This window comes from Nicotiana attenuata, unplaced genomic scaffold (genome assembly GCF_001879085.1).
Source record: "Nicotiana attenuata strain UT unplaced genomic scaffold, NIATTr2, whole genome shotgun sequence".
NCBI lineage: Eukaryota > Viridiplantae > Streptophyta > Magnoliopsida > Solanales > Solanaceae > Nicotiana > Nicotiana attenuata.
The window spans coordinates 49,834-62,312 of record NW_017674349.1 but is presented as its reverse complement, the minus strand read 5'-3'; positions in this window follow the sequence as shown (position 1 = coordinate 62,312).

The window sequence follows — 12,479 nt, the reverse complement described above, 5'->3', positions numbered from 1 at the left end:
GCTATGAAGCGTCTGACGTAATTGAGGCGTCCCGGGAAACCCATCACGTCCTTCTTGTTCTTCGGTGGTGGTAATTCTTGGATAGCTTTAACCTTTTATGGGTCCAACTCGATTCATCGGCGGCTGACGATGAATCCCAGCAATTTTCCAGCAAAAACCCCGAATGCACAGTTTGCAGGGTTTAGTTTTAAATTGTACTTCCATAGCCGGTCAAAAAACTTCCTCAAGTCTGCTATGTGATCTGTGGCTTTCTTGGATTTGATGATGACATCGTCAACATATACCTCTATTTCCTTGTGTATCATATCATGGAAAATGGTCGTCATGGCCCTCATATAGGTAGCCCCAGCATTCTTCAGACCGAATGGCATCATTTTGTAGCAATACACTCCCCATGGTATAATGAAAGTTGTTTTCTATGTGTCTTCTTCGTCCATCCAAATCTGATGATAACCCGCGAAGCAATCTACAAAGGATTGGAGTTCATGCTTGGTGCAATTGTCGATCATAATATGTATGTTCGGTAGTGGGAAATCGTCCTTGGGACTTGCTCTATTTAAATCCCGATAGTCAACACACATCTGACTTTCCCATCTTTCTTCGGAGCCGGTACAATGTTGGCTAGCCATGTTGGGTACTCAACTACCTTGAGGACTTTGGCTTCGATCTGCTTAGTGACTTCCTCCTTGATTTTTAGGCTCATGTCTGGTTTGACCTTTCTGAGTTCCTGCTTCACCGGCGGACACATTGGATTGGTAGGCAACTTATGAGCCACTATGGATGTGCTCAGACCGGTCATGTCATCATATGACCATGCAAAAATATCCTCATATTCTTTCAGGAAACGAGTGTATTCTTTCTTCTCTAACGGTGACAGATGAATATTTATGCGAGTTTCTTTGATTGTTTCAGAATCTCCCAAATTGACCGTCTCGGTTTCGTCCAGGTTGGACTTAGGCTTATTCTCAAAATCCTCAACTTCTCTGATAACTTCCTCAGGTATCTCATCTTCTTCTTCCGAGTCATTATCCTTATGTTGTATTGTCTCATTACATGTCACAGTCGTTGGTTCATCAAGGTAAGAAATAGTAATGCCGTAAAAGAAAAATATGAAAGATAACGATAATAAAACATCAAATTATTCGATAAATGCTGAAGCGTTAAACAAAATATCGTCTAGATGACTTCAAAACAATGTTTTCCAAAACAAAATACTGAAAGAAAGGTGTTTTCAAAACTAAATGCTCAAAAGACTTGTTTTTTTGAATAACATTAGTAGCCATGCTACCCCGGGACTCGTCTGGCCCTTGATGGTGTGGCGGTCCAGTTCCTGAGAAATGCTCCCCTCTCCACCGTCTGAATGGTAAGGCCTTCTTCATCCTCCTCCTCCTCAACTATCGCATTGCAATCCGTGTCTTCGTCTTCTAGAAACAAGTTCCTTAGCCCAGCCAAAGCTTCCTCTTCTTCAGATACCCATATTGTATCGGCCTGTTGAAAGGTCTGACTCAGATGCGGCACTGGCTGCTCAAGAGGGTAATAGAGGCCACGCCATGGCGGCGACCAATCATCATACTCCTGCCAGGTGTACTGATACCCAAGTCCAAAGGTGGTACCGTGACGCTTCGGTTGTATTGGCTTAGTGATACCCTGGAGATTCTTACCGAGACCTTAATTGGGTTCATACCCTGACCATGCCAGTATGCTTTCTATTTTGCTGCTCCACCATTTATCTTTCTCAATTGCATTGACACGCTCAATGCGGTGATAAGTTTCTCCACCCAACTTTCTTCTATTTTCGATAACCGGGACGGTTTGACTGGTGTGAATGGGATTACTTCCGTCTCCATGAATGATTACCTCCTGATGGTTCCATTCGAACTTCACGGCTTGGTGTAGCGCAGAAGCTATAGCTCCAGCAGCGTGTATCCAAGGTCGTCCCGGTAAAAGATTATACGTAGCAGATATGTCCAATACCTGAAACTCAACATCAAACCAAGTCGGGCCCATCTGCAAACAAAGGTTAATTTTCCCAATTGTGGCCCTTTGGGACCTGTCAAATGCTTTCACATTCATACTCCCTGCTCGTATCTCATGGAAATCTTTACCCAACCTTTTCAGAGTAGTCAATGGACAAATATTGAGGCTTGAACCCCCATCTATTAGGACTCTGGCGATGAATTTATCCTCAGACTATACTATGATGTGCAGTGCTCTGTTGTGACTTAGTCCTTCAGGTTGTAATTCATCTTCGTAAAAGGTGATCTTGTGGCTTTCCAGTACTTGCCCTACCATGTTGGCCATGTCTCCACTGGTGATGTTGTTGGGAACATAAGCTTCATTCAACACTTTCATTAACGCATTCCTATGCGTCTCAGAATTCTGTAGCAACGACATAATGGAAATCTAAGCAAGGGTTTTGTTCAGATGATCAACAACAGAGTATTCTCTTGCCTGTACTTTCCTCCAGAGATCATCTAAACCGGTTTCAATGATGGGTTGTCTGGCAGCAGCTTCCTTGCTCGTTCCCATCAAATTTTCGGGTGTATAGATTTTTCTAGTTTTGGTCATCCCCTGTGCAGCACCAGACTCTTCCATTTTTGCTTTTCCTTTTCTCCTAGCTTCGGCAACATAATCCCAAGGTATGGCGTTGGAACTGAAGGGTTGTGTGGATGCTACCGTCACAGTGAAGGGTGTGGCTATTTCTACTTCACATGGAGTAGGTGTAGTCGCAGGTGTTGTCACTTCGATTTCAAACGGAGCTGATGCGGCTACTTCGACTTCGACTTGTGGTTGTATCTGTACCACAATAGGAGTGAGTGTGACTGCAGGCTTCTGAGGGTCGTCACCTTCCTGAATAAGCCCAATTGATCCTTCAGGATCTCATTCTTCATCAATTTCTATCATATTTACTCCTTCACCCCCATGATTTGGGAGGGGATTGTTGCGTACATTGGGTGCGGCTTCCTTTGCTTGTATGACTTTGGTATCGATCAGGGTCTGAATCTTGTCTTTCAGAGTGTCGCATTCATCAATAGTATGCCCCTTCATGCCGGAATGTTGCGCACATGTTTTGTTCGGGTTGACCCATTGGGATGAGTTTTCCATGGAGACAGCGGGAATAGGGGTGACATAACCGGCAGCCTTCAGTCTTTCATATAGTTGGTCGATGGGCTCAGCAATAGGGGTGTATTGTCTGGGCGGCCTGCGATCGAAATTGGGTCTGGGTTTTTAATAGTTTTGACGGGTTGGAGGTGAATGGTAATAGGCTGGTTGGGTGTTATAAGTGTGATAGGCTGTAGCGGGTTGAGGATATCTGGGAGGCGTAGGTTGGTATGTAGGTGGAGGTGTTTGGTATGTGAGTGGGGACTTTGGACCTTGGGCTACCATCACTGCCCCTACTTCTTTCTTCTTTGATATACCCCCTAACTGTAATGCTTTGTTCGTAGCCTGCAATGCCTCAAAATTAGTTATCATCCCACTCTTGATCCCTTCTTTAACCCTTTCCCCGAGTTTGATGATGTCAGAGAATTTGTGATTTTCGATGACCATTAACCTTTCATAGTATTCTGGATCCTGGGCCCTGACAAAGAATTTGTTCATCTGCTCTTCTTCCAATGCCGGCCTAACCTTTGTAGCTTCTGACCTCCATCGAGTAGCATACTCGCGAAAAGTTTCCGTTGGTTTCTTCTTGAGGTTCTGTATGTAGAAGACGTCCGGTGCATTCTCTGTATTAAACCTGAATCGGTCCATGAAGTCCGATGCCATGCTTACCTAATTAACCCACTTCTTGGGATTTTGACTGATGTACCAAGATAGGGAGTCTCCAGTGAGACTCCTCATGAATAGCTTCATACGAATTCATTCATCTTTCCCAACTCCCACGAGCTTGTCGCAGTACGTCCTCAAATGTACCTTTGGGTCACCTATTCCGTCGAACATCTCGAACTTGGGAGTTTTGTAACCCTCCGACAGTTCTACGTGTGGCTGAAAGCATAGATCTTCATAATTCAGACCCTCAATTCCTTTACCTCCTTCAACACCCTGGACTCGGCTTGTGAGCTTCTTGAGATCCTCTGCCATATTCTTAATGAGAAGGTCTTTCTCGGCGGATTCTGGTATGTAAGAGATTGGTTGAGCAGAGTGGGGTAAGGTTTCTACGTATATGGGATTGTTTTGGTGGGTGTCGGGGGTTGGAGTGTAGTGGTGATCATTAGTTGAATTTTGCGGATTAGCGATAGGTTCTGGGGTATTCTGAGGAGTATGGTAAGTGGTTTGTGGGTATTGAGTCGGGAGATGCTGGTGTTGAGGGGGTGTTGGTACTGGTAGAGGATTAGGATTTTGGGGAGGTGTTGCGTATTGATGGGGTACGGGATGATTTTGTGGATGTTGGTTTGATGTATTTTGAGGAGGTGCTGGGGTTTGAGCATTTTGCTGGTTAAGATCGGGGATGTTTAGGGTGAGGGAGAGGTTTGCCAAATTGCGGACCTGCTCAAGCTCCCCTTGCAATTGTAGTATCTTCTGTTCCAATCATAGGACCAAATCATTCTGTGCTGGAGTACTCCGACCGTCTAAAGTTTCAATATTCTTAGCATGTATAGCGTTGTCTTTCCTGACACCACTCATATCATCCATCTTAGCTTTTCCTTTGCTTTTCGGATTTCTTGGAGGAGGAGGAGGTGGAGGGCCTCTGGATCTGGTGTGATATGCTGACGATGCTAGTATGTGCGAACCAACCTTAGGGAATGGGAATAATCAAAATAAAGAAAAATGCAAAAGGTAAACCAGTCAGTGAGGATTCTGAAAAGTATTTGCAATGTAAATTCGCGTCCTAATTTGGGGAACTTCGTTGTGCCCGAGGTAAGCCTAGCGACAAGTAGATTTGGAAAGATTTTATATTGATAAATGCCTCATTTCATTAATGTAATAAATAAGACGAACCTAAACACGACAATAAATAAATGAGTTACTAATGGCATTTGCCGTATTACATTCGAATTCCAGAACGATTCAAAAAACGGATAAACCTAATCTACTTGGTCCGAGAGGGACCTTCTCGATATTTGACCCTTTTGGCTCCGTCAATCAGATTCTCCAGGTTGTGCATGTCCAACAGCAAGTACGCCCTCACTAGGTGTCCTCCTCCGTTGCCCTCTGCATTCTGACAGTCTACTACCCTTTTCCTCATCTTTCCTTCCAGTTTCATTAGACCCTGCTCCAAGTATTCCAACCTTTCTGTCGTCCTTGTAGCTATTTCCCTCCACTCATTAATTGACTCTATGTCTAACTTGTGTTGTTCCTAGTGCCTGGCTTCGGATTCAACGACTCTTTTGCGTAGCCTCTCATACTTTACCTGTGCTTCAGCAGCCTCATCTATGACCCTGTTTCCTTGACCGACCCCTGGCTCGACTATTCCTGCTATCTTATCTTCTAACCATGATGGGTAGAAGTACACATGACCTGCGTGATATCGATCTGGCTCGATGGTGTCCTTTTTCAAGATAATCTTCAAATGCCACATTTGCTGGGCCTCACACTTGTATGGAATGGTATCATCCTGAAAATCAGCTCTGTAATGACTCATTTTGGAGACTCGTGGTATGACTTGTTTTCTGCCTGCTTGTCTCATAACCCTGATAGGAACATAGGGATGTATGCCCCTTAACCCAATCAACACCAAATGCGGAACATCCCTGGATCTGATGATGAATCGTTAGTAGGGAACCACTCGAACATCCAATGAACCTTGTCCTCGGTCAAATTGCTGAAAAACTGTGCCTATTCTGTAGCATTCTCTGGCTGTGCAAACATGTCTGGGATAAAGGTCATTCTTTTCGGAAGGTGGAAAGCTATGTGATCATTCCATGGTCTCTGTGGAAACTCTTGGCGCTACTGGCCTCTCTGAAAATGTTCTAACAACCAAATCTGCAGCAGCAAGTTATAACCCTCGAAATGTTTGAACCCTTTCTTGCAACGATCCAGAGCCCGGTATATTTCTGCGACAATCATCGGAACAATAGCGTATGTTTGTCCCTCAATTCCCTCCATTAAAGCTTTGGTTACCATGGCTAACCTGGTGTGAACTCTGTCCCATTGGCTTGGAAACACTATCATACCCAGAAAGCAGACAATGAATACAAAAACCCTACGATGAGTCCAACCCAGGGAAGTGATGGAGAGTTCATCATGAAAGATACGGTAAGATTTGCTATGTCCATATCGTTCATAGAGGAAGTCCAAGGGTATGTAGGACTTCTTCAGGCATGCCAAGTCATCATTCTTTCTCAGACCCATCATCTTCATAAACCCCCTGGTCGTGCGATTTTCTGGTACTAGTAAACCGGGACTATCCCATGGTAATCCTGCGAATCCTCCTATTTCCTCCAAAAGAGGAGTCATTTCTATATTGCCAAAACGGAATACAGCTCTTTCTCCATCCGAGAACATAGTAGCAGCCTCGATCAGCATGTTGTTTGGTTGGATGTCCAATAAGGAGGGTAAATTTCCAAGAACCCTTTTCACGTGATTTTTGTCGCTTGGCGAAAGGTTTTCCCACCAATCCAACAACAACGGTGGTATACTTAGGACCATGCCGAACCTGGGGACTTCGTGCCTCATTTTCTACAAAATAAATAGAGTTAGACCCTTGCTCCCTCCGGATTCGACTACTTACACTCTAACGATTAGCATGTCGGCATTTATCTCTCCAAATAATGCACATATCGTGGTTGCGCCCGTTGGGATTATGGAAATCCCGGTGGACTTTGGACAAGGTTTTCTTAGAGGGTTATTATGCGGACAACATATTAACCCAGGCTAGGTTTGATCATGATGCATGTACATTTAAAATCAGAGTAAGGTTTCTATAGAAGTCTAGACTGGTACCCTCAAGCGGACAACTTGAGAGGGAAAGGCACGGAACCATCGACTGCACCGTTGATTGACTAGTTTTATCGCAAATAAGCCTTTCCAAATTTAAAGGGTGATTTTACGAAGAGCGCGGACACTCATCAAGTGTCGCTATGGTATTAGTACGCACGAGTGGAATATGATGTTGAGCAAGCATTATGTAAAAAATAACACATTGTCAAGTATTTTCACATGTTTGAAAATAAATGCAGTATTGAATAAACGTAAAGACATAAAGGAAAGAAAAATAGGGAAGAAGTTAGTTTGTGAAATGAAGGAATTGTAATAAAGCAAATAGAGGGGGTAAGGATTGGAGAGAGACATGATATAGCAAAATTGAAAGTCGGGAACATGATTAGGAAATAAGGGGAAACACACGTTGTAATTGAATTAAATGTGGAATTGTATGTGAGTTCATATAAACGGGAAATAGGGAAAAGGGGTTAAATTTGGGGTGGTTGACGGAACAAGGTTGGAATTTGAGGAATGCTGAAGATTGAACTCAGCTGTCAAAACCGCACCTGCGGAGTGGGGACCGTAGGTGCGAGGCCATAGAGGAGGAGAAGGATCCGCCGATGCGGCCAAGGCTAAGGTGGGCAGCAGCCGCACGTGCAAATAGTGGAGCGCACCTGCTAGACCGCAAGTGCGAGAATTGGACCGCAGAAGCGGGTTCTGAGGGCATAAGTGGGATTTTCCACAGGTGCGGCATCGCAAAAGCGACAATTGGACCGCAGATGCGGTATCTCTGGGCAGAAAGTATAAATTGTGGACTTCGCGAATTTGGGTTTATTCTCCACCATTTTTAGTCAGCTTTGGAGCTTTTGAGAGCAATTTTGAGGAGGAATTCAAGGGTTTATCAGTAAGGTAAGTGGCTTGACCCCTAATACACGTATATTTGATGATTTCCCGTTGTTTAATGATGTAATTAGTGAAGATTAGGGGTGAAAATGAGGGGTTAGTGCTTGGGATTTTGGAGAGTTTGGTTTGAGGATTTGAGGGACCATTTGATGTCGGATTATGATGAATTTGGTATGGATAGACTCGTGAGTGAAAGGTATTTCTAGTTTTGTGTTTTTTGTTGGATTCCGAGACGTGGCCCGGGTGCCGGGTTTGGGTGAATTTCGGGATTTTGGTCTAAGTTTATAATTTTTCATGTGGAACTAGTTCATTGGCCTATATTGATTGCATTGTATTGCTTTTGGTTAGAGGGACATTTGGAGGCCGATTCTATAGGCAAGGGCATCGCGGAGTAGGATTTTGGCTTGGTTTGAGGTAAGTAACGCTTCCAAACTTGGTTCTGAGAGTTCGAAACCCCGAACTATATGTTATGTGATTAGCGTTGAGGTGACGCACATGCCAAGTGACAGGCGTGCGGGCGTGCAGCGTGAGAATTGTGGCATGGTTCATTCCATGGCACCGCTTAGTGTCTCTTTCTTGCCGATATCCGTGTTTCTATCATCTGATTAAGTAAATGAGCTGTAAATCATGCTAGATATCATATTAGGGCTTCACGCTGATATTGTTAAGACCCGAGTGGTCGTTTCTTGCTGTCATCTCATTAGATTCATTGATATTCTATACTCAGTCTTATTCATGCATATCATATCATGTCTCAGTCTCAGTTGTTATTATTTGGCACATCATATCATTGTTTCGGGCTAGTTTCATGGCATTGTGAGCCCGTGTGTGTGAGACTGGAGAGTGATGACTGAGTGAGGCCGAGAGCATGATCATGAGTGATAGTTATGGGATCAGGATGCACGCTACAGCAGTTATGTTGATGATTATGATAGAGCTTGGGCTGTAGGAGCCCCTCCGGAGTCTGTAACACACCCCTAGTGAGCGCAGTTGATATTTTGAGGGATGGATCTTCCCTGGACATGGATCTTGTCCGAAGTATTTATTCCTGGAGATGGATCTTCTCCATAGGGCTGGAATGGCCATCCTCGGTACTGAGTGATTGTTGTCAGTGTTGTGTATATATTCCAGGATGGATCTTCCCTGGGCCTGATGGCCATATACAGTACCGAGTGGTTGAGCACTTGAGAGTGGAGGTACATGGTACATTTTCATGCATTCTGTGCAATGGTACGTAGAGATTAGTTGAGCTTTATACTTCACATTATTCGGATTTGTATTTACTTTATTACTTGAGCTGAATACTTGAATTGAAAGCATGCCGACTTTATTGCACAGTTTAATTTTATTTGAGGTTTAGTCTGTCACTACCTATTATTCCATAGTTTGGACTTGTTACTTACTGAGTTGGTGTACTCACGTTACCCCATGCACCTTGTGTGCAGATCCAGGTATCTCTAGCCACGGTAGCGGCTGTTGACTATTCCAGTTGCTGACTTTCATCGGAGATAGCGAGGTAGCTGCCTGGCGATCGCAGTCCTGCTTTTCTCCTTCTTTATCTTCCCTTTAGTGTATTTTGTTATTCTCAAACTATGTTAGTCTTGCTATATTTCAGAACAATTGTAGTGGTTGCTCATGACTTAGTGACACCCCGATATCGGGCTAGTTATTTTCGCATTTTGTTTTTGAGTTGATCTCTTTTATGAAATTTCAGAATGAAAAAGGCTTTTATCTATCTTTTAATGAAATATCATATTGTTTGGGAGTGTGTGGTCATATATAACATATCACACTAAAAGAATATTATTTTAAAGATATTTTAGCAAAGTTACTCATGGATCAATTTGGGCTAAATATCATCCAAACTTTAGATGAATTGAAATGAGCTGTGTTAAAATGGGTTGAGTTCAACAGGGTCAATGACTAGCCCAACCTGGATGGGTAGGAAGGGTCAAATGAGCTTGGGCTGAAATTGGCTCTCCTAGTTGATAGTCACGTCCCCTACTTACCTAATTTGGAGAGAGATTTTTGGATAATTTCTCGAAATAATGAGGTTAATTGTATGTTAGGGAAAACGAAAATGGGCCAAATATATCCCTTTCCAATCGAAAATTGTTTAAACTTATCATTCGTTATACTATTTGGTCATTTCAGACCCTACCGTTATACTATGAATCACTTCTGCCCTTATTTTTGACAGAGGGCCACGTGGCAGTTCCTCACTAAATGACCCACCCCCAATTTAATCTACCCGGTTCACAACTCAAATGTCCATAACCCGACCCGTTCTTTTGCTTTTGATACCCTCTTGACGTGGCCGTCGTTCCGGCACCGATGCAACCACCAGTTGCTACTACTCCAACCTGGCCACCTCCCTCACCACACTCACCTCGGCCTCTTTACTCTCACTTGGTCTCCCAACCTGCATATTTTTCACATCCATTTTTTTTTCAACGGTTCTGATGAAGTTCGTAATAATACTATGATTTCTTCTCCTCATCTATCCTCCACCAGTACACCTTCTTTCCACCTCCACATAAAGCCCTTTATTTTCTAGAGGAAACAGGGGTCCAAAGATGTTAACAACAAAGGAGATAACAAAGTTCACATTTTTGGGGATCTTTCAGAAACTAAAGCAAATTTTATTGGGAAAGAGAGAGAAATCTCTATTGATTGCATAATAGGGGAAGATCCAAGGTTGTATTTCAGCATGGACAGCAAAAAAGTATTGCAGATTAAGCACTTGAAATGAAAAATCAGAGGCAATGAGAAGATTGAAGTTGATGGGTTTTATGGGATTTCATAACTGGTTGTTTGGTGATAACGAAAATGGCTATACTTTGTTGATGTTCAAATTCGAGAAATCAAGTTATGACGCTGTTGCTGATGACCACAACTTGAATAATGGAGTTCAAATTTGGTCCCAACAATATTGTGGGTTCGGGTTCGAGACGAAGTTGATGAAGAATTGTTTATTGAGAAGTTGGAGAAGTTCATCTACTTCGTCTCTGTCTTCGGCATCTTCGAGGTGTACAACTCTGTTATGGAATGGCCGAACACTGAAGAAAATGAATTGAAGGGTCTTTTGGATTTTCCTTGCTGGTACATGCTTGGAAGAGATGAGCAAATTAAGTTCCAAGCAAGGAAATTAAAACTACAGTTGTCTTCATTCACTAGCAGGTCGGGTTATGGATAATTGAGTTGTAAACCGGGTACATTAAATTGGGGGTGGGTTGTTTAATGAGGAGCTGTCACGTGGCCCTCCGTAAAAAATAAGGGCAAATGTGACTCATAGTATAACGGTAGGGTCTAAAATGGCCAAATAATATAACGAAGGATAAGTTTAAACAATTTTCAATAGTAAAGGGATATATTTGGCCCTTTTCTGTAGGGAAAAATATTTATCTCAAATAAATTTTATGCTAGAAGAGAAAAATGAAAGTGGAAACTACTGTTTGTGACAGCTGACAAAAGTTCCTTTTCTCTTTAGTGCTAATCGCTAAACCATATCTACTTCTTTTTTTCGGATCGATTGTTATTTAAACCTTTTAATTTATTTCTAATACTTTTCCAAAATATTACATAAAGAACCATTCGATTGCTGAATATTAGTTTTTAGTACACTATGTATATATTTTTATTTAAGAAAAGTGGTTAATAATTTTTCTATTTCATTTTGTACTTTGTCGAGCTAACTCTCAATCATTATAACACGATGTAGTTGCAATTTGCTGTTGTAATATCTCTGGATTTTGTTCTTCAGCACTATATTTCATATTAACAATTCTGTTTTTGATAAAAAGAAGTACAATAATATTCAATTAGCTTAAATGGCTTAATAAACCAGCTTAAAATGATGAAAAAGCACCATTGGGAATTTTCCAAACAAATTAAGGATTGTATGACAGACTGTTATCTAAGGCTGATCATCAGGATAGCCTGCGATTTACACGTGTCTTATATTGCAATAATTTATATTTATTCTTCATGACAGCCATGTCACGATGTCTTCTGCTGGAAAGGATTAAGGAATAAAATCTTCAGATTTGAAGATGAGCTCATGACAATGGGGAGAAATCAATTTTCATAAACGTTTTCAAAATTTCAACTTTAAATATATTCTTTTCTGAACTTCAATATAAATATGTCCAAGTTCATACTTAGTAATTGTGTTTTGCTTCAATTATTTGCTTGTTACCGTTGATTTTCAATTCAGATGAGTTCAGTTAATTTACTTATTTCGTAATTCATATAAAAAAGAATCAAATCGCACAATCTCTATAATAGGTAAATGTTTCTTTTCCTTATGAAGTTGTCGGAATTACTCGTAATAAGATATTGGCTATAATTTTAAGATAAAATACGAAAACTCAGCTGAACATTAATGAATAATTTCACGCATAATCACTTCATTCTTACTTTCACTAAGGGTGTGTTCGGTATGGAGGAAAACATTTTCCGGAAAATATTTTTTAATTTTCTCATGTTTGGTTGGCTTAAATGTTTTGGAAAATATTTTCCTCATGAACTCATTTTCCTCCAATTGGAGGAAAATGTTTTCCTTATCAAGAGAAGGGAAAATATTTTTCAAAACTCCTTCTCAACCTTCCCCACCCTATTCCCCATCCCCACCAACCCCACACCCTCACACCACCCACCCAACCCCACCCCCATCCCAACCCCCGCCTACCCACCCACCCCTCACCCTCCACCCC